At 40.3% G+C, this 20,784-nt stretch overlaps 1 long non-coding RNA gene across 1 annotated transcript in view; it reads right to left on the bottom strand.

Moving 5' to 3' along the window:
- Positions 1-19,101, bottom strand: part of LOC143177512 (uncharacterized) — a 118,450-nt gene extending 99,349 nt beyond the window's left edge. The window contains exon 1 of the long non-coding RNA XR_013001579.1: positions 19,011-19,101. This is a non-coding gene — a long non-coding RNA (uncharacterized LOC143177512). The remainder of the gene's footprint in view (positions 1-19,010) is intronic.
- Between the last annotated feature and the right edge of the window lie 1,683 nt (positions 19,102-20,784).

Here is a 20,784-nt window from a genome sequence, read left to right as displayed (position 1 = left end):
GAAGTTCTATCAAAATCTTTTATGCCTTATTTTCAACTCCTTTTATGTAGAATCACTATTTTTCCAATACCTTGTATTATTATACATTTATATATTTATAAAAAAACGTACAATTGTTCTCAATGTCTCTCTATAACAGTCTACATATTTACTCAAAATAATTATAATATGCTACATTTACGTAGCATGTGCAATTTAAAATCACGTATGGAATAAATCAATATTAACACAGAAGCGTTCGAATTTTCTCTTCCAAGTGTTTCGCAAGTTGTGTTTTCGCTGGGAATTGGTAACGCAACGCCATCAAAGATTGTTTGGCGACTGATTTCCGTGCAGTTTCCAGCTAAATAGTGAGTTTCGAAAATCAGGGAATTCGAGAACAAAAGGAGTCCGCCGTGCTTTAGCCGAGAAAGCAGAGACGTGGCAGGTGTAGGGGAGAGAGCGTAGACCGGAAGTCAGGTCCCTCTTCCTCCTGTCCCTTCCCTTTCACGGCCTTTTCCGTCCTTTTGTCGTGAACTCGAAGCTGACGGCTGGCTGCGTCGTGCCGGGGTTCCGTTGATCGAACCGAATGAAAGGCTCGATCGACGTTTTTGACGTCCCATGCGAGCCGGCCAAGCACTTACTAGATGAGCTTAAAGCACGGGAACGATAAAACCAAATGGCAGCGCCAAGAGAAATTCAGGGAATCGTCGTGGGTGGATCGAAAGTGACCCCTAGTTGGATGGACCCGGCAAGCCAGTTATTGGTTTTATTACGTGCTTTCGAGTTCGTCGAATTTTGCCCTTCTCATTCGGTAAAGCGTGGCTTACCTATCCAGATACGTCTAGCCATTGAAGGGGGCTGGGTTTACGCAGCGAAAGTATGGGTTTTTTCTTTATTGAATTAGTCGAGAGGTTATTCAGAACAATTGTACGTACCATTTTGTAAAGATCACGTTAGGAATTCTTTACAGCGTAAGGGTTCCGAAAGTGTTGCTTATCTTGAGGAATTCCTAGATTCAATTTTGTCCTATATGAGTCCATTCTTCAGATTTTGATAGAAATCTCGATTTTGTAGTATACAATATTCTACAATACCTTTCAGTAAACTTAAATAGATTATTATAAGAAATTTTATTTAGGTACTGTATCGTCATTTTGTACTATAATATATTAAGTATGTATTGTGATTAGTAGCATATACAAGAATTCTTGAAAAAAATACTGGGAGCAGTCGTTTACTCGATACTTTTGGGATTGCCTGATATCCTTTCAGTTGTATTTGTAAAGGAATAGGTAAAGGTTCAAAGCCTAGCTGGTCATACTTGGAAAGTACAATCCTGTGCCTTTGGGAGTTCGAAAACTCGCATGGCTCTCATACCTGGTATTATATCGAAATAAAACTAGTAATCTTCATGCTTTGTGCACCTTCGAATGCAGAGGAAGGAACAGTAACATGCTTTTATACAGTAGCACAAAAGCACTCTCTTCCTGTTTACTTGGACGTCTTTTATCCCACTGATCAGTGGGTTTCTTCCGAGTGCAAGGTCCCAATTCGGAGCGGACGTGTCACTTGGGATGCTGTAGAAAAGCGCTTGAGAATTCAATGAACTGAATAGATCATTGAAAACGATACAGCAGATGTAGAATCGTTTTATTCGAAAAGGTATCGATATCGCAAGAAAATGAATGCAAATTGAAGGGGATAAAGTTACGTATTAATGATGTGATAATAACATTCTGAAGATTCACGACTGTCGTCATTCTTTTTTATTTTTGTGACTATAAAGAAAGTACTTATGTATTGGATGTGTTTGCTAAACCCAAAAATTCAGTGATAGTTATTCTCAAACTTCCTTTTCCTGTGACTATTAATTCGCTTTTATTTTTAAGTTAATTTTTCCAAATTACTGTAAATCATTCTAACTTGCATAACCTCTCTTAGGATCACCTAAGTCATTCCATTTGTTCGAGTCTGTTCAAATTCTTCTATACCTCCTAGTTTAGGCTTCAAATGAACTACCCTCTCAGTCTCCACTAAAAGGCTTAACGAAACACAATTTGTTCCTTAACGCCACGAAGGAACACGGTCAACCGCCTTAACGAGAGAATCAACCACAAAAGTCGGACCCCTCTTTTCTCCATAATTCGATCAGAGCAGTCTAGCTTCCGTCAAAGTTCGAGGTCACGATTCGAACAGAGAGCGAAAACAATCGATAATGGAACGTGGCAAGTCTTTCAGGCCTTATGCGGTTCGACCAGAAGATTTAACTTGACGGGTAACAAAATTTATCCTCCTCTTGCAGAAGACCGCGGGCGCAGTCGAGAGATTGAGAACTAAACCCTAACTGATACTTGAAGAAGCGCTTTCTTAGGTAATTTGTGTGGGAGCTGCCAACTGTGTCTCTTCCTCCCGACTCTCTTCCTCGCAGCCCTTCCTCCTTCTTCCTTCCTTCGCCCCCTTCCCCAGTTTCTCCTTTTTCCTTCCTCTTATTCTCGTCGTCTATCTTTACAACTCACATCCACTCGACCCTCTTCTCCCGTTTCCACTTCTCGATCTCAGCCGTCCGTAGGTTACGTGCCTTCGCCCCTTAGCTCTCTCTTTCCCTCGGAGGTATAACTTACAGACGCCATTAAATGCCAGCAGCAGGTTTAAACCTCCCAAACCGTGGACCCTCTTTGTACCAGGGTGTAAAGATTCCGAGGCCCAGCAGAAGCTCGAGCACCGGCTGGCTGGTACCATCCTTTTCTCTCGTAACTTTGGCCTCCCCTTTTGTACCTGTCACCCCAGCGAAATTTTGACAATCTCCTCGTTGCACAACGTACACAGGCACAAGGAGCGCAAGGGACTCGACCCTCTTTCCCGGCGAAAGGGTCCTCGAGGAACTCGTTCCACGATTCCTCCGAGACGAGTGTAACCAAATTGCTTAATGCATCGCAGGTCTGCGCGAGACGTCTGAGACGGGCCGATTGTTCCACGATAATGAACCTTCTTAGCGGCGAATTAATTAATTCGAGCCGTAGGAATGTTCGTTTACGCTTCAGAGCGTGGGGTAGAAATGTCCTAATATTTACTTTCACCATGGAACATAATTAGTCGTTCGTGTAATTGTGCCTTCGATTGTTGAATGCCTTTCGACACTCATTCGTCCAGTCATGAATTTATTTAATCGTATCCCTTTTTTCCCTGAATTTTACGCCTGAATTGTTCCGCAGATTGAATAAAAGTCCAGTTACGCGCAGATGAAAATTACCCGCGACATTTACGCTGGCTCGATCGAACCAATTTCGAATTACATTCCTGGTGAGCTTTATCTCGAATTGAACGCGCGTACGACCTCCATCGGGAATAACGTTATTGATCGACGAGGACGACATCTCATATCGACGAGAATGACATCTATTTCTGTGTGCTACTTAAACGTGGGATGAATTAAATCTCGTTTTCTTGTATAAATCCTCAGAATCCTGCCGCAGTGACCTGGGCCGCAGATGTTTCTCAGCGATTGTCCCCATAAAAAAGCTTTCCGTGGTCGACGATAAAGCAGCTTGGAGCAGCGGTTGGAAATTGAAAAATGCAAAGAAGCAGCTTCCGCTGTTGCAGTTTCCTTTTTCCATCGACTGATCCGCGACCGCCACTCTTTATTAAAAATGTAATATTACTTGGGGTTGGATCTCGACTTGCCACGCTGCTTTTTCTCGAATTTATCGTTGACTGCAGCTTCGACAATGCTAGATAAGGCAAGGCACGGCTGCTATCGCTTCCACACTTGTGACTAATTTAGATCGTAAAGTAACTTAATAAAAATTACAAACGGATGCTCAAGTTAACGACTATACATAAGGCATACTGAGATGGAACAAAATATAAGGGCAACATTTTTTTACTATTTGTGTCTTCTAACAGTGAATAAAAGTTGTGTATCGAAATACACCAGAACTTTTTAAACTTTTGATGGTCCTTAATAATCAGTCTTTTTCTTAATCAGTCGTATTTATGTAAAAAATTTGGCCGTTTCGCTATGCAACCCCTAACGTCTCCCTTTTCACGGTTGAACAGTTAACCCCTTGTTGTATAGAAAAACATTGCAGGCTATCGGAATAAAAAATATTGATCTTATAACACGTGTCTGGCAAGGGTTAGCCTACTTTCTCGGTTGCTTGTCGTCTGCCAGTCCTAAATCAACATGGACCCATGATTTTCCTCTCGCGTCATGTTGACACCAGCTTTCTGCTCCGTTTACGTCGCCTTTACAACGCTCAGCAAGAATATACATCTCGGTATCGAGTGAATCTCCGTTGCCGTAGCAAAATCGAATCTACGAATATTTCATTTCTGGAAGATGCCAGAAAACGTAATCCTGAAATGTGCTGATCGAAGTTTGAATTAGAAACCGCTTTAACGGATATCCACTAAATCGATCAGATTATCCCAGAGTTATAAGCTCCAACGTATCGTTCTGCGTGCATGTGGAATTTTGTTCGACGCGCTCTCAGCAGGATATAAAGTTCGCGGTAATTGCCAACTGTAAAAAATTTGAAACGCGTACTGCCCCTCTGGAAGTGTTATTCAAATGAAATGTACAATTTCAACGAAAAAATCGTTGCATCGAAATTCGTAGGAAATAAAACTTTACACAGAGAATATCCATTTATGTTTCGAGTTAAATATACATCCATGACAAATAGGGACTCCAGTTTTCAATCAATTCTGTTTTATCGAACGTAGCTTTGCGGAGAAGTAGCAATCGTGTATTCGTTGCACAGTTATTTGCCTTTAATTAAATATTAACATTCCATTGCAGCTTCGGAAAGTGTTCTCATTGAAGTAGCATCTCCAGTGATTCCTGTTTTAGGCAAACATTTTAACCCAAATTTCTGTTAGAAGGAAACCCATGAGATTTGGCCTGAAATATTTTAGAATTTCCTCAACGATCCATTGACGATTTTATAAATATTCAAAGTAGGCGATAGTGCATTGATGAACGTTAATGCAAAACACGAAGCTACGCTGCGTAGCTTTTAGCGTGGTAGGACGTACGTTGTCTGAACCAGTTAATCAATTTCACGTCGTGTACTCCTATTTTAGGGTACGTACATCAGTCCATTTGAATTGCGAGGACAATTAGAGGCCCGCCGTGTAATGGGATCCTGGATCTGTCCACTGGCTTGTAGATCACGGGTTTGTACTACTTGACGGTGGCATCTAGCGAGAAATAATTACCCCTTATTTAAGGTTGTAACAGGTTTCGTGCCTTACAAGCCTCTAAAATTCACTTCCTTTGCATCGCTTTCACAGGCAAATTTATCGACTTCGTTTAAACGCTCCTATCGACTTTCGTTACGCTAGTTCTGTCGTGCAAAACGTGCCAGTTAATCTAAAAAGCGCGCAACGCATTTAAAAAAAAAAAAAAAAAAAAAAAATTATTTTATCTACATCTAAAATCTGTTAATTCAAAACAATCTAAAATTTATTAAACTCTAATCTCTTTTTCTCTAGACTACTTTAATTAACTTTAAACAAATGTATTATGTTGGAAAACTAAAAGCAATATGAATTTATTGTAACGTATAACTATTAACATTTAGTGGAAAAGGTACATACTTTTGAATTCGAATTTTTCTTCAATTTAGTCATTCATTAATGTCACCATAAACTATGCACTATTAATCCCGTTACTAACGTTCCACATAATTTCGACAGCGGTTTTCCGCCTCGTCGAAACCGTTTATGCACCGCGATGCATATCACTGCGACGATAGTAGTTGTGTGCGTGTACGCACACACGCGAGGAAGCGGTACAGACACGCGAGATTAATTTTCGTCCACGGCGCTAAGCCGGACTGATAGCGCAGCCACTCCAGCCACTTGAGACATACTTATTCACACCCTCATCAAGGGCATCGTGCAGGGCTTCTCTTTCGGTTGCCAACGAGTCTTTTTTACCCCGGGCCCTTTTCCTTCTCGGAAATTTTCTCCGAGCCTCGTCTGAGGAGGCTCGCCATCTTTGAATTTGGTCTGTCCGTGTCGTGGAGTGCATCGACGCGTCTCAACACGAGTACACGCTGGGAAAACGACCGACGTTGTGGAACTGTAAGTACTTCATGAGCTCCGCGATACGATAAGTATCGGGGGAGAGAGTTACGTGTGAGTAACTAAGTTGGGGGTTGCAATTACTCACCTAACGATTGAAGAGGTATGAAGCTCTTAGATGCAATACAATCAAATTATTAGCTAGCAGATGTGTCGTCACTGGAATGGGTGAATTGAGATATTGATATGGTACGTGGATGCAGTTTCGAGAGTAAATTGAGCAAGTCTGTGTGATACAAGGCTTATGTGAAGTAGGTATTTCTTAGGGGAGACCAAGGCTAGTTGACTAATGGGGTAAGTTGACTAATCCTCTTTAAATAGTGTATTATACAGTAGGTGATGTTCTTGTTTACGACACTGATAGAAATGAATGTCTAGCTCACCACAAAGGTGTTGCAGTGTCAGAAATCGGCATATTGCAGCAGCAGTAGCACTATTTAAAGAGGATTAGCTAACTTAGGCACGCTACAAACGAGCATTACTTGCCTCAGCGCCTTCTAGCGACAAGGACAATTCTCAATTTTCGCCGTTTTGCGTGAATTAGCCGCTACAACTTGTTGCAAACGTGCCACCAAGTTTTCGCGTTTGCATGATTTTCATTGTTTCCCCACAATTAAACATTGGAAATTGTCCTTATTGCTACAACATACTGCGGCAAAAAAACGCCTGTCTGCAGTGGGCCTTACTCCGATACTCAACTAGCACTGGTTTTCTTCTTCCCTATTGAAGAAAATTCAATAGAATTATATTTCAAAGTACGAAAAGCTCGAGGGTTCGTATAAATTGGAAATATATGAGTTGGGTAAGCACCAAAGTTTGGAGTAACATTGATCGGTATAAACGTAGAAGATTCAATACTTAGCAAAATATCCGTCTTAGTTCCTACTTCGAGATTACTTTAGGATTTGCATATTAGAACTGCCGTTTAAGACTTATAATTACAGATGGAGTATAGACCCAAACGTGTCGCAAGCAGTTACACTGTAATCAACGAAGTTGTTCATGTGAGGCGTCTTGCAACATCAGCAAGTGACGACCAGCTTCCAACAAACTAAATTAAACTACAACATGAACTAACAACTTCGTAAACTATATACTTTCGATTCCATCTAATATTGAAGAGGAATTGTACCGCGAGAAATACTGCTTGATCCTCTTAAGATAAGGCGTTGCCATTAACCATTCACCAGACGGGATAATGGCGCTTCTTCTTGCATTGTTTCGGATTTTAGCACTGGTTTCATCGTTATATAATTAATAAAAGTTGCGGCAACGGATTTCTGAAAGCACCATAAAGGGGGATGGTGAAGGAGAGAAGGATTCAGCGGAAATGAGCTTTAGCACGGTTGAAAGGGATTGAATCCTTGGAGGAGGCGGAATCACCTGTTAGGGCAACCGTTAAAGGAGTTGGTCGTGCGTCTTTCTTCAAAGGAAGCCGAAAAGAAAGGAATCCTGGCGCTTTCGTCGCGTCAAATTGCCAATCCTCTTCCTTTTCCTCTATTAGCGGCCTGAGGAAAATCGCCTCTGGCTGTGTAATTAATTTCGAACGACCTGTCTCGTTGCGACATGTGTGCGATGTTGCCATTAAATCGATAACGTGCTTTCTTTTCTCCTTTAGCTCCCTTATACCTAATCTATTGTACTCTCGAAAGTCACCGTACCCTTCCCATCATTTTTCGAAACTTTCACGTAAATATCATTACAGAGGGAAAACAAGTGTGAAACACGAGAATACCTTGTTGCGCTGAATAACTATAATCAGACGATACCGCATGCTAACAACCTCTATGGGGTGGACGACGTTCTAACCTATCGAATAACGGTACTTAGGGTCTCATTACTTGAAGCTTCCTATTACGACATACTGGGTTAACGAAGGGCGCCACAGATTATCTGTCTTCCCGCACAATCTTCGCATCGAGATCTTCTGGCCACTTAGGCGAACAGCACTATGATAGGATCTAACCACGGAAATTACGATAATTTCAATCGCTTTCTATTCTTTGCTAACTCGTTAACTCGTTTTACGATTAACAAAGCAACCGAAAGGCGAAATAGCTGAATCTATCATATAGAATAATTGTATAAACTGATAACTTTAACGGGGCGTTTGCACTGTTCCCAGATCGGTTTAGCTCCCTCACCGAGCACGATTTACAGTTCCACAATTTTCCAGGAATCAAGAGTATATCTGTGGAAATTTTTTAGCGGCCGGCGGGACGTCGGGACGCTGTCAAAGCCGGAACAATTTTTCCGCGTGTCTGCCTGATGGCCCTGCCGTATATATTCGGCCGTGGCCACGATAAAATTTAAAATATACGGCGACACCTTCGCGGCTACGAAGTGGCTTTAAATTTCCGTTACGCCCCCGCCCAGATATTTCGAGTTATGGACTTCTTTTTGATCCGCCTTACGCCCACCATTTTTAAACTCTTCCCCGAACCACCCGCCACGGTGCGAGCTGACACGTTTAATACGGTGTTACATATAACGGTAACGCCGTACACGCTCGTTCCCATCCCGCATCGATCTCGGAAAAATTGTCCGTGTACGTTTCGCCTGTGCAATTTATTCTTCGCCGCCCTCGGATAAATTTCTCCCCGATCGTGCCGCGAAATGAGATCTCGTCTGCGAGAGTATTGGTCAACTGCTTGTGTACCGCTGGAATTAATGTCGCGAGTGAAGTGTGTCAGGTCCTAAATTTTTTGAAAATCACTTGTAATGGATCGAGGGCTCTGGGAAAATTGACAATATTTACTTTGGAATTCGAAAGGTATGTATACCCATTTTGCATCTCGCAGTTTTTTAATTATGAAGACGTAAATTTCACATTCGATATTGGAGCAGCAACCCATACGAGTCCAATTAGATTCCTTGCGCTATGTCAGTGTAATTTCGTTTTTAAGTTCCCAGAGGATATAAACAGTTCAAATGGCGATACTTCGCAGCTGTCGTTCGAATTTCGACCTCATATCGCACGCGGCGATCCATCGATGTTACACCGTCGCTGCTAGTTTGCAATTAGATAGAACCGAAGTTGACTATCTGATTTTTGGATAACGATGATCCATGGCGGTAATTTACATAGAGGTCGGCAACGAATACACGAATGACATTAATAACAATACTGCCGTGTACGAAGGGGAGGAAGAATAACGAGCTGTGCCCAGGTCAGCCACGGTCCAAAAATTTCCTGGATCGAACAATTCACAGGCCGCTTTGTTCACGTTTGATAGATGGTGGTCAGCGCAAATACACGAAATTCCGGGACGCAGAACGACGCGGCAGTAGTCGCGAAAGTGTCACTCCGATTTTGTTGATAGCTACAAATTTACCGAACATTCCTAAATTACCAACGTATAAAATTCCACTGCATTATTTCGATTGTCATTTACCATCGCCTACCGCAATTCATTTACTTTGTTCCTCAACGCGACAAAAATCATCGCTGTGCACACTCGAATTAGATGGCATCGCGGAAGCATGGATTAAAATAATCTCATTAACTTGACACGAGGCGACTCACATCGAAGTTATAACGAGAATTTCGCGTTACTGACTGGTAACAGCTATTACGTTGATCCTATTTTACAACGTTTGGTTTCTGGATCATGAATAATGATATCCTACCATAATTCACCTGACTGTGGTCTGGATCTACGGGATATATATTATCATAAGCCCGTGGAATGCTTTTAAAGTGCAGCATTAAATAAAAGTTAGTTGCACGAAAGAAGAATATGCAAAATGATTAGCTTCACGTTCGAAGTCAAAGGCCATATTCCTGAAACATTATATTAATAACTATAAAGTTATTAACGTCAGATGTAATTAAGATACAAGCAAGCCTTTAACGACTCTCAGGACGTTACAGGGTTGGCTGAGAGCTCATAATAGATATTATAACCGAACATCGCGTTCAGATGCTTGAAAGGGCTTATTATGCAGAGGCGGTTATTAAAAAGAAGGAATGCCGCTAATCGAGGTGTATAAAATAAAGCGAGGGTGTACAAGCTTCTTATAAAGTTCCACTCTGCTTCGCGTTCCTTTCTGAAAAGCATAATGTATTGGCTATTCAGAGTAGCAGGGACGGCGACAGTACGCGAAGGCGATATTAACAATTTTTTGGAAGAACAACCGCGTTATCATGCATGTGCCCCCGGTGAACTCGTAAATCACCGGATGAATGAATATTTATGGCGATTATTAATGGGGTTATGTTGTTGAGGATTATTCGTAGAGTACGACCGAGGGAGTGGAACGAAACAATGAGAGAGCATAATGCAGCATGCGGTCTCCCAATACGACTCTACACATGTATGGAGAAACCATTATACATAAATCCTGGTACGATTTCATCGTTTCTCCTTTCGACTTAAACGCACGCATACTCTGCGACAAGGTTAGATATCTGTTAACCAGTTTTATGGACTGTAGATTTATTGAAGTGCCATTTTAAACAGTCCATGCAACTCTTATCAATTTTAGAAATTTAGTCTGTATGATATTCTTTCAGATTTTAGTACTTGACTTTGCAAAAATGTGTTTCGAGATCACTCTAGTGCATTTATATTTGTATTACCAATGGTAACCAATGATGATAGTAATACTGTGAAATCTTCATAGTGCTCATAACGATAAGCGAGCAGGTCGATCAAAGTACTTTAAATATAGGATTGGACGATCAATTTGAACGCCAACGGTGTGGCTATGAAATTGAAATAGCACTTTCAAGTGCAGTGTGGTGCGTAGCGACAACATTACCAACCTATTTGCGTAGCCTTCATCTATCAATCAGGTACAAAGGGATTCGCGGATCGCTGGATCCATGAGATGCGTGGATTGCAGCTCGCTTGTGTGCAGTCCATTCACCGGGTATACCAAAGTGACACTATCGACATTTTATGTCAGCCACATTCCTATAGACGTAAACGAGCGTACCGAATAGCCAGCAGGTTCGCAAAAACTGATGGGCTACCTGCAATCTAGTTTGATTGCGGCCAATTTGTTCATAACTCGATAAGTATGTTAGCAAAATGCGTGCAAACTGTTTCTATTTTCCTTTTTTTATGGAACACTCGAGCTAAATGTTTTTCAGGGAGGAAAGCCCAATTTTTCCATATTTTATGTTACGAATAAATTTGTAAATCGATATAATGTATGCGATAAATCATACATCGTTTAACGATGAGATTTTAATCCGAAACATAATTTATTAACAGGATATTTTAATGCAGATTAACGTCCTTGTAATATGATATTACAAAGCATATAACATACATGTTATTACGGTGCACTAAACAGCCTGTTGCCTTAATTTAATCCAGATTATTTCAATTTCTCGGAAAATGGTTAAAAGCAACTATGCAGATGATGCAGGTTACATGAATGACTAAAAGTATGGTAATGTTGATCGCTTCTGTAGCACAAGAAGCATATCGATTCGTCGTTTATCCCGTGACGATATTACCTTCATTATTTCACTTAATGGTCCGTTTGATCAAACGGCGCGGGTGCTGTGGCGATGCTATTTGTATGACTAAATTGGTTGGATGTTACCAAAGGGAAGGAAGTTAGGGCACTTGCGCGTGAAATCAAGCTTGATGGAATATAGAGAGGTTGATAGGGGCCGGCACGTACGAAGGGTAGAAACAAAGAAATAGGAAATCATTGACTACGAATCATATGCAGATCCTTTCAAATAAATACAAACTCTTTACATATCTAAACCTGACGAATGAAAACACTCTTAAAAAAACAGGTCTGTTAAGCTACGTTTACATTAGGAAACTTTTGGTCAGACAACCCAGGTGATTAACCCGAAGTCGATCAAAATTGTCGTTTTAACTTCGCTGATATTGGGTTTGCACGAACAACTTCGATCAACTTCAGTATTGGATGACCAGCGTTCTGTTAGCCTTGCATCATCGATAAACATTGTTAGTCACTCCTCTTTTCACTTTCTTCTTTTAGACATAATATTAGACTATACTACATTCAACTCTAACTCTCAGATCAAACTCAGACTTATCTATACCTGTAGTTGTGTATTTAGTTGCATTTACTACGTGTTATCGCATCCATTAACTTAGTTGTAACCGGCGGTGTAAATAGAAACTTTAACGAATTAGAGAGTGATCAGTTTAACTGGGAATCTTCCGAGTGTTGGCAGCATTTATTGAAAATGATGTAGCATTGTAAGTGCTGCCAACACTTATTTGGCTGCGGTTACAATACACGCGTGTTCTGACAAACATGTCCGAACTATTTATCGTATGAGCCAGACAAGTTCAGACATAGTCGTCAGAACATTGTTCATCAGAAAACGCATCCAGTGTAACCGCAGCCTTAGAGGGTTTCCAGTTAAACTGACCACTCTGTATATTATATTGTCCATGAAATCCAATGTCAGGTTTAACAACTCAGTTGTCCAACTAAAAGTTGCCCAATGCAGACGTAGCATAACAGCGTGTCTATGAAGACATCAAACCTCTTCTACTTCAAATTCTCTGCCTCCTATAATGTTTACATTTAGAAAATGAAATACTCCGAGATGTAAGAATTTCCCGATGAAGGAGACGCATTTCACCCTTCGTATCACACTTCAAAGGAAACGGTAAGGAATTGAAATTTAAACTTTGCGTTTCCTTGTACGATTTAACTGTATGATGCGACTCGCAGGCGTACCTTCTCCCAAGTGGTTTCCTCAGATACGGGCACGTGGACGTGTAGACGTGCACACGTTTGAATGCGTGCGAGCAATCGGTTTAGAGACGGTCGACCGACGATAACAAGGCTGGGCCAGCAGAAGGAAGCGAAACATCGCGGAATATGCGTGCGGAATTTTTCATGCAATCCTATAAATGGAACGCGCGCACGCGGCACAGCCTGCACACCGCAGGAACCTTTGCCTCTCTATGGATCTCTCGCTTCTTGTCGACCAGCTCGGGTGCCTGTATACAGGAGCGAGGCACACTTCGTACACTGGTTGCACGTCCCATTGCGCAAATGCGCCGTTTGGATTCCACCGACGAGCAAGCTCCAGAGATGTATTTTACGAGCGGGTTGTACAGTATTGCTGGGGGACCCCGTCGGAAGTCCATTTCAGAATCATGGACGAAGGTGGCCCAGCGGTTACTTCGCGAAGAAAGACTCCCCTCAACTGTTTCCCGTTTAATTGGCCACAATGCTCGGTCAACTCGAAGCATTGCGATCCTTCCGCGGAGACATTGACTCGAGATTGTTCTTTGAAATTGAACTAGCCTGGATTACACGTGTACTTCCGTGAACTCCGAATGGTGGGTCTTAAGAGCTAAACATGTGATCCATATTAATTTGTTTCAATTGTTTTTTGACTGGGGAAGTAATGTTACTTTGAACACGTGTATTAGGAAACCAATCATTTCGATTACGAACGCTTTTAAATCCGTTCAGACATTCTTAGACTCGATCGATAAGGAAGAAAGACTTTCAAAATCGTTTGGATACTATAAATTCGCTCGAGTCTTCTGGGATTGAGAACAGTTTAAAATTAGACATGGTTCACGCGTAAATTAACAGAATATCGATTATACATCAACTGAATTCACAAAGACAGAAATAGAGGCTTTTTAATAGATTGTTACTGTGATTATATGAATATAATCATTCAGTCAAATATTAGATAGCTATATATCACGAGGTCCTGATGACATGCTGATACATTGTACAGAAGCATTACTTCTTGAAGGAATAAGATCATATTACCTGATATGTAATAATTCGTCAACGTTGTTTCAGGTGCTATATCTCCAGCTGGGAATCAACGTTTCACTAGGACCGTGAGGACGAAAGCGTGTAGAAGCATTTTTACGCCGGTCGTGAGAAACGAAGAACGCAAGAAAGCGGAATCGCCTGAGAGAGCACTACATCCTTCCCCTATTCGAAGAAAATCGAGGATGGTGTCGTAAAAAGGAATTTACTCGACGACTTATGTCCCCGTGGAAGAAAGAGCAGCAATAACAGCGGTCAAAGAGGGAAAGGGTGCCAAGCACGCGACGAGTTTCCCGACATGGTGTCCGAACTCTTTAATTAAGGTCACTTGACGTGGCACGTCGTACCGCCTTGAATTTTGCAACCTTACTAATTAGGCCGGTGCGTGTCGGGGATACTTTTCTAATTAAAAAACTTTTAGCCCACGAAACACCATCGTTCGCCTTCGTTAACTTTCCAACATTCCTCGCGGATTAATATCGTAGAGCAAATTTTTGTAGTAACCGCAATTTCTTTCCGCTATCTCCTATTATATAATTTCTGCAATAAATTGAAATGTTTAAAGCACTTCTTACATTTTTCTTGTCTTCTTAAATATGTTTCACTGTCACAGTTTCGCTTTTTCCTTTCTTACAGTGAAAAATTTTTTAACATTTACTAACAGCTATTTTAACCAGGAGTGTGTCTCTTCCGAATGTAAAGTAGCAATTAAGCATGGAAGTTCCGAAACAGTACTTGTGAGGTGGATCATGAAAGGGGTTCTGTATGCGGAAGAAAGCCAGAAACGATTCAAAGTAACATCTCGAAAGTTTCTTATTCTTGGGACTTAAGTTCGCCTTTCAAGAGGGAGGGTAAAGGCGAAAGGAATGAGTCTCTTCATCTGTCAAGTGCAACCAGTTATCGAGTTACTTAAAGTGTTCCTCCTTGTAAACGCACCTAGCGATACGCCACTCGCAGTTGCGTCAAAGGGAAAAGTGCTTGTAGAAGGTAAAGGTTTGTAGAATCCACTTGCCACTTCTTATATCGATTTTGCTGACAAAGTACGTACAACTCAACAATGTCTTAACCGAATAATTGCTGCTCCAGTTACTTTCATTTTGACACATTGATTAATATCTTGAAAGATTTCACTTTTAAAACTAATCTTAACCAATTATTTCTCCATTATTAATCTTTAGAATTTCAAATCACTTCCATAATAGATTTAAAAACATGTCGTATATAAATTCTTTGATAAATGACATAGAAACAAACTTAAAACTATGTGTACCTTAAAAGTTTGTTCTGACTTTAATTTATATAAAGTTGGTGGCTCTCGTGTCTCTATCATCCCTTCTGATAAGACAACGAGGAGGTAACCGAAGGGTTGAGAGGCTCGGGGTGCCTCAGGAATCAACCAAATGTAGTAGGAATATGCCGACTAGCAGCAGCCCGTCGGGTGAGAATAGTTTGCAAAGTTAGGAGGCAGTTAGATGGCTGTGGCGTGACGACATTAATAACACCTTATTAGCCCTAGGCACAACTCGCATACCGTCTGAAGATAGATGAGATTGCAGTCAGCTTTCCACCAGAGACTGCTTGCGTTGCTATCGAGTCATAGCAGCGAGGAATGCATCGTTTGCAGCAAGACGATTTGATTTCGTGCTTTTTATTTCAGTAAATCTGATACGAAGTAATTACGTGACTCGTTCGTGCAACCAATTAAATGTGATAAAAATTTAGAGAAGGGAAATCTTAAATTCAATATTCTTGTTAAAGCAAATGACTACAGATGGCTACTACAATAACGAAAATTTTGTGAAATTGAAATAACTAGCGTATAAAAATTATAGACGAAACACTATTTAGTGAACTAATGAAGTAAAATCTGACAAAACGGACAAGTAAAATCTGAAGGAATTTACGATGTGTATAAAAAGAAATTTACATAACTGATACAAAATAGAACTTTACCCAGCTTTTACGATGGTGCGCAAAAATATAAAATTTATACCAGTGGCCATGAAAGGCACAATTTTGTACCGCGCTGCTTTAATGCCTGGTTTTACGATTAGAGCGTGGCACTCGTGTATATTAAATTCTACGACATTCTTAGACGTGCAAGCGTTATTGTTAATTCAAGCTTCCATTCCTCTGTTCAAGTTGCAAATTCCATCCACGAGGTAATAACTGCGACATAGAAAATAGTTAAGCAAAAATGCCAAGTAAACATGAGATGTTACGAAGAATAGACACGAAGGTTTTAGAAGTCGATGACTAATTAAGATTAACTGGCTCCCTTGATCCATTTCATTGGGGACGTTCGCGAATCGACGCGAAATAGGCGTGGGCTGCACGTCCGCGGTCAGCACATTTGGCTTGGAAGAGTTCGTGCGAGGTCATGAAATGGCGCTGGGTGGACAGAATCAAATAACAGAACGCGGTTTGTTTGCAAGCCACCCCCAAACGGCTGGCAGGAACATACAAACCGTTCCCCCGAAAACAGTGGGTCCATCCGCGAGCCCTCCGTTCGGTGCTCGTTCCCCGTGGATCCCCTTTCACCCCCCAAGAGCAATGCGACCGTAGCAGGACACAGCAATCAGCGCGTACGACAGTAGCAACGCTCGCTGCATACAGATATCCATGGTTTTATTTAGGGCTTTCGGTTAGAAGGTATGTATAGGCACAAACATGGCACTGTGGAGGGGAATCTAATAGCTATACCTTGTGGGTGTATTTACATATAGATATAGATGAACCCTTGTGTACAGGGTGGGTCTTAAAAAGTGACCCATGCAGTTAATTGCAAAACTTGAGGATGAGCGGTTAAAGTGTTTATATGTATGAAGAATATGTAATATCTACGTCCCTTTTGGAGAAGTTAAAAAGAAAGTATGTTTACACAGGTTTTATAGTATGATCAATATCTACTCCGCCTAATCGACCCAACCCAAATAGCTTAATATATTCCGTGAATTCTCAGCCCTTATTTCTCAAACACAATTATTATACACATTTATTATTTAAAAATTTTAAAATCTTCAAGTAATATGAACTTTAAATACTTGATACTCTCAAAACCTCAAACTTTCAAAATTTCAAAACTTCAAATTTTTAAATTTTCAAAACTTCAAATTTTTAAATTTTCAAAACTTCAAATTTTTAAATTTTCAAATTTTCAAATTTTTAAATTTTCAAATTTTCAAATTTTCAAATTTTCAAATTTTCAAATTTTCAAATTTTTAAACTTTTAAATGTTCAAAAATTTAAGTTTTATAAATTTCAAATTTTCAAATATTCAAATTTTTTAAATTTCAATCTTTCAAGTATTTATATATTCTCTAATTTCTTAAAGTTCAAACTTTCAAATATTCAAGTTTTTAAAATGTGAAACTTTCAAACACAGGAATATTCAAGTTTTTTAAATTTCTAAAACTCTTTCTAAAAACGTCTAGCATTTCTATAATTTCGCTATATATAGTCCCTAAGTCCCTTTACGTTAATATTAAAAGAAAAACGCGAACAGATAATACCCTGAATATAACCAATTCTAAAATGCAATCCCTCGCATGGAGATCCATTCCTTACGTTGGAAACATATCCTTTCACATAAAATTTTCTTTCAAGATCTCCAATCTTCAGAACTAATCCTAACTGTTATTTTACTAGAAGCACCCTATACAAAAGTATATGTGCACAAGTATCCATCCCATATGTCCGTCGAGCATCCAGAAGCCGATGGAAATTCATTTTAAGTTTAATGGGGATTTCGCAGAATTAATCCGACTCTTGAGCGATTTCGCCCACTAGGGAAAGCTTTAATTAAGGACTTTACCTGGAAGGCAACGTATGCATACGCAGATGCGCGGGTGTAGGTACCAGGGTGTATCACGGAGAGGAAATTGTCCACTTCCATTATTGTATCGGACGGCTACCCGAAAAACGGATACATAATTGAACAATGCGCCAAAATGGAAAGCGGTTTCTGTATGCTCATTAGTCCGATTGCGTTTTTAGGATTTAAATAATGGAATCGACCTGCATAATTAGTTATATGATATTGGCGGACATGGTTAATGCTATCGATGTCGAGCGAAGAATAAAGTGGTACTAAAAGCTGTATAATCGGGATCGTTATATAATTAGGCGACGAAGCTCTTTGTTACATAATATGTACCAATAATATCAATTTCGGCCTTTGTAAACGTAATTTATGACTTGCCAAATAAATATTCCTCGCTAATGTAATCGCTAAAGTTGCCAATTTCACTCTTTTAGGTAGTCACAAAGATACTCTTTTTTTATCTAATATATTTATATGCCTAAATTTACCCACTTTCATTAAAGTAATCATTAGAACCTCAAGGAAGAAACGTATTATTCCACCTAATACTCCATCAATAATTTTCACCTGACATTAACGTCGCATTCGTGCTAAAAAGGATAACATGCACGTGAGATTAACTAAAAGCCAGCAAAACGAGGCGCTAAATACCAGCAGCGACACGTTCGTTCTCATTATTCTGTCCTCTAATAACCGTCGCCCTCACAAAGCCTCGAAATCTTCAGCTGTAGTGCTCCGTTGCATAATTGACGGCACGACGACGAGAATAATTCGCCTCGTTTAACGGGGCTCATTCGAAGCTGGGCACTTTTCGACCGGCGGCGAATAATCATCATAAAGCGACGATTTTAATGAATCGACTCTCCGCTTATTATACACTCAGAAGGGCAGGTAATGAGATTGCCGCGCTTGATACATCTGACGAGTGGTGCTGCTGATCCTCGAGCACCATAAACTCGTAGCTTAGTCGCGTACGCTGTTGGATGTGAGCGCTTACGCGTTTACCTTTACCTAACGCACTCAGAATGTACCGAGGCTCTTGTAGCTAAAGGGTCCGCGTGGCAGACACAGCGTGGCCCTGTCGTATCGTGTTGTTTTCGGCTGGAAATTTCTACTCAACGACGCCGATGATCGTGGTTACCAGAGACGGTCGCGTTACCAGCGCTCGTGTGTATTCCACATCGCCAGATTGCGAGGAACTTAATAAAGACTGGCAGAGCATATTGCAATTTTCGCGTTATGGTGCTCGTTTTGCTAGGCGAAAGGTGGCGAGGACCAGGGAATGGGGCAAAAGCAGGCACGAATGCGCGCGTGGATGGGAAAATTATTAAATTCGTCGGATGTTTCGTTTTGGTACACTTACCCATTCGACGGTCCCTGTGCTCGCCTGGAAACCGAGTATCCGTGTCCTCTCATAGATCTGTCTTTCCTGTATCTGCAACTGCATTTCCCGTCTCGATGAAACTCCCAGCTGGTGGCTGTACGCAGGAAGGCGCCGGTTGAACAAATCTGCGAGGGTGTGGGGCGCTGTGGTCGGATCGGAAAATAAGGTGACGACCAATTTCAAACTCCCGTGTTGTCGTCTCTGTAAAAGTTGAAAGGAACTGTTATAGTTACTCTCTCTAGTGTAATTATGTGAACTCATAATTATTTTTCGTTTCATGTTTGACATTTGTTGCATCACGTAGAAGCAGTATAGTAATGGTAGATTTTACTAACTACCCTTTTATGTACATTTCGTTAAAAGTTCTGGAAACGTCCCTCAACCCTTCAAGATACGAAACTTCTAGCGGTGACGCTACTAACACTTTTCTACCTGCGTTGACACGGATTCCTTCGTTCATAAGCACAAGCATAACCGTAATATCCGGCAGAGTGAAAAATTCCTGTGTGCTACGCCGACAAGGATTCGTATGCGCGGCAAAAAAGTTCCAAGTCTCTAGAACTTTTAATTGACTCCATCGTGAAACTTAACAGACACGACTTTGATCGTCTTCCTTTCGTTTATCCCGTCTCGTAATATTTCTGGGAGACTTAAATTTGACAAGAAAAACGAACGATCTTCGCTGCGACGCGGAAGTTTTATGGCTTTACGCAAAAACTACAGGTTTTTTTTTTATGGAAATAATCCATTTTCGTTCGTGACATAATCTTTCGGAGCATGAAAAAGTTATAAATAAGCAGAATAAAAATAATTATAAAAAAGAGTATAATTTTGTGGATAATTACTAATTGTATCACGTGCGAATAGGTGATGAAATTACTGTTTATGTAACATACATACCTACATATGTTACACATTAAAATCATGTCTGTGTTTCAACAGAACTTTTCCTACTAGTTTACCTGAAAATTACATTTCATGTAGTATGCATTGCTTCGTTAAATTCGATTTGGCGTTACGTGGGATGCAAAAGGAATATGCAAACTTTGCGGAGGGTTGAAACTGCAAACGTAAAAATATACACATATATAGCAGTGAAATAGAAGAACGGACGAAAAAAGATAAAGAGCAACGCGAAAAATAGACTGAAGTAAAACATAATTCGCTTTTCCCCTAGTTTTTCATAATCACATCATTTTTTAAATTTCGTGCAGATATTGCGTTACCACTATACTTGCAGGTGTTCCTTTAATTTTTCATTGTTTAAAAAGAAATCTTTTATTCATAAAATTAAAATAATGTTCAACTTTACTTTCAATTTTGTATACCATAATTTTTTCTCATGCAAATTCTACCTTGTTTCTCTGAAATTTAAACAGAATGTACCATTTAAGTATGACAGGTGTGAAAAACGAAGTGCGAGAACGTAGCATGATGAGAGAAGAAAACTTCACGGAACTACTTCCAACAGGCAGAGAAGCATGAGAAAATGGAGGAAGAAGTAGACCAGCAAAAATAAATTGCATCTTCAGCCAGCAGAATGTTACTTCTGTGCATTTTGACTGGTACAAGGCCACTGGACTTGTGGCATGTTTATAAACTTAATATTTGCAGCAACATATTACTTCCATTAACGTTTCTGTCCATCTGTTCCACCTTTTTTGCTTTTAACTACAAATAAACTGCGTCGTGACATTGAAGATGCATTTGCTAGAGCAATTACGATAATATAATATGTATATAATTCATTCAC

The sequence above is a fragment of the Calliopsis andreniformis genome, chromosome 3 (genome assembly GCF_051401765.1).
Source record: "Calliopsis andreniformis isolate RMS-2024a chromosome 3, iyCalAndr_principal, whole genome shotgun sequence".
In the NCBI taxonomy this organism is placed as follows: Eukaryota; Metazoa; Arthropoda; class Insecta; order Hymenoptera; family Andrenidae; genus Calliopsis; species Calliopsis andreniformis.
The sequence above is the reverse complement of the archived record's forward strand: the minus strand, read 5'-3'. Positions and strand labels throughout refer to the sequence as shown.